Here is a 2,509-nt window from a genome sequence, read left to right as displayed (position 1 = left end):
AGGTAACTATACACATGCGAAAAACATCACAAAAGCCAGTCAAGATCTCATTTGTAATAATCCACTCTCTCAAGAGCTACAATAAATCACTCCCTCAGTAATGCCATCAATTCATTCACAAGGGCAAATTCCTCATTAATATATTCAAGAGGGCAGAAGGATTAAGTTTTCAACACATGAACTTTTGAGGGGCACATTCAAAGCATGGCAACTTCCAATACACATATTTTTTTTTACATAGCTGATTATTTTATATAAAAACTGTAACAAGTTTATTATTACAAGAAACATTCAACTAGAAGTAATATCCAAACCAACATTTTGAGTTTCCATAAAAATAGAATCTTCTGTCTCAGCAGAAGGAATATGGACAACAGCACCAGAACCCTCTATTTGTAAATGCGAAGGTTGTTCCTGTTCATAACTCAGGTCTGAACCGTCTTCTGTCTGAATCTCTTGTTATTCCAACTCCAAAGGTTTATTAGAGGCTGAAGCTACAGCTTCATCTTCATTTTCATGTAGAAAGCTACACATCACGTTGGGTCTGTAGGAGAAATGGTTATCCTTGATTTGCAACCATTCCATGCCACCTGTTTTCTTCTCCTTCCTTCTTTTCTGTAAGAAGAGTTCTTGTCATGTCAAGAGTTCTTCATTGTATGGCATTTGTATTTTAACGCTGTTTTATTATTGCCTCCTGCATCCCCATGCTCAATATTTTCTTCAAATATAAAACAAGTCCCAAGAGTATCTTCATATTCTCCAGCAAAAACATAGTTGTCCACTTGCAGAATTGGCCTCTTAGTGTCAATTCCCAAAATCTTGCATTTATTTTCACATTTCGAGAGAAAGTCTGAATCAATAATTCCTGAAAATTTGACCAGAACCAACTGCTCCTTCTCTTTCTCCCAAATCCACTTCTTGTCATCGTCATCATCCCCCCAAATCCTCTTCTCCCTGGCTGCCATGGTCCTGCAACCTGTTTGTAGTCTCCCAGTGACTAGCCTCCAATCCACATTTCTTATGACAAGCCAAATTACTTTGAAAAATATAAAGCCAGTGATGGTTTTAAAAACTTCTGTTTTCTGTGGCTCCCTATTGCCTAAGTAAGACAAACATTTTCATCTGGTCTGGAAAGGCAATCTCAACCCAGTCTTCCCTCTTTGCCACCCACCACCATGACCATTTAACTCAAGCTTTGGCCTTCCCCAGAGTAGTCATACTATTCTCCCCTTCTCCCCAAGAAATATTTTTAAAGTTTTATGACTTTATTTATGCTCTACTCTACTTATAAGTCCTACATTTGAAGCTTCATTGTCTACCTGGTAACTTTCTTCTTAATCTGTAAAGCAACTAAAATGCCACATCTCAGTACATTTATTTATTTATTTATTTTTTTAAATAATCTCCAAAAACTTAGTTGGGTCTTCCTCTGTATTTTTCAAACTATGGTTAATAAGATACTAGTATCAATTGTCTCTTTATATTATGAATTTTTTTACTAGATATCTCTTTTTTTAATTGCCAGAGAGTGTGTACATTCACCAGAGAGAGACAGAGAAACAGGGAAAAAGAGGGAGTGGGAGAGGGGTGTGGCCATACTGCAATAGCTTCTCCCACTTCTCCATCCTGTCAGGATTCTGGGCATACATGCATATGTGCCCAGTGTGCTTCTCAAGCTATTGGGGCTGGGATTAGAATTGTGATCTGCCATGTGAGATCTGACTCCTTTAACCACTAGGCTATGGGACTGGTGAACTCTTTTTAAATTTTTTTCTTTGCTTGTTTTTGCCATAGCATGCATGCGCTCGACAAAGAGATAAGGGAGGGGAGGCTGTGAGAAATCATCCCAGGGCAGAAGGCCATGCAACAACCCTCTCTCCTTCATTCTCTTCTTGAGATATTGAGCATGTATGCACATACACCTGGCATGATTTTAAGCCACCAGGTCCAGGACATGACCCACAGAGCAAACCATGTCGGATCCAGCCTCTGCTGGCCCTCTTTTTAAATTGTTTTAAAATTACTTAATGGACTGGGGCCAACAGGAGGTGTGGTGGGTAAGGGGCCAGACTCACGTAGCCAACTGCAATTTAAGTCCTGGACCCAGCAGCTTGAAACAAACTGAACAAATATGTGTGTGTGCTCAGAATCCCAGAAGAAGAGTAGAGAAGAGATTGCTGTGACCATAACCCCGCCACCCCGGGGGGTGGGAGGGTGGGGATTTCTCACTTTCTGTCTCTGTCTCTCCGGCAAATGCATATGCCCTATAGCAAAAAATCTCTAGGAAAAAAGATGTAATTGACAAATAATAACTGTATATCTCTACTGAGTAACTAAAGAACTATTTGATAAATTAGGTTGTATCCTTCTTTATTTTTTTTTGGGGGGGGGAGAAGTTTGTTCTATAGGCAGTACGTGCTCGCCAGAAAGACAGAGAGAGACAGAGAGACAGAAAGTGAGAAATCACCCCCCATGGGGGATGGCCACATTGCAATCCCTTCTCCATTCT

The 2,509-nt window shown here is 40.0% G+C and overlaps 1 pseudogene; it reads right to left on the bottom strand.

Moving 5' to 3' along the window:
- Nucleotides 1-291: 291 nt before the first annotated feature.
- LOC102486038 (general transcription factor 3C polypeptide 6 pseudogene) lies at nt 292-988 on the bottom strand (annotated as a pseudogene).
- Nucleotides 989-2,509: the final 1,521 nt, after the last annotated feature.

The sequence above is a fragment of the Tupaia chinensis genome, unplaced genomic scaffold (genome assembly GCF_000334495.1).
Source record: "Tupaia chinensis unplaced genomic scaffold, TupChi_1.0 Scaffold000354_1, whole genome shotgun sequence".
Taxonomy (NCBI): domain Eukaryota; kingdom Metazoa; phylum Chordata; class Mammalia; order Scandentia; family Tupaiidae; genus Tupaia; species Tupaia belangeri.
Note: the sequence above shows the minus strand (reverse complement) of the source record. Positions and strands in the feature narration are given on the sequence as shown.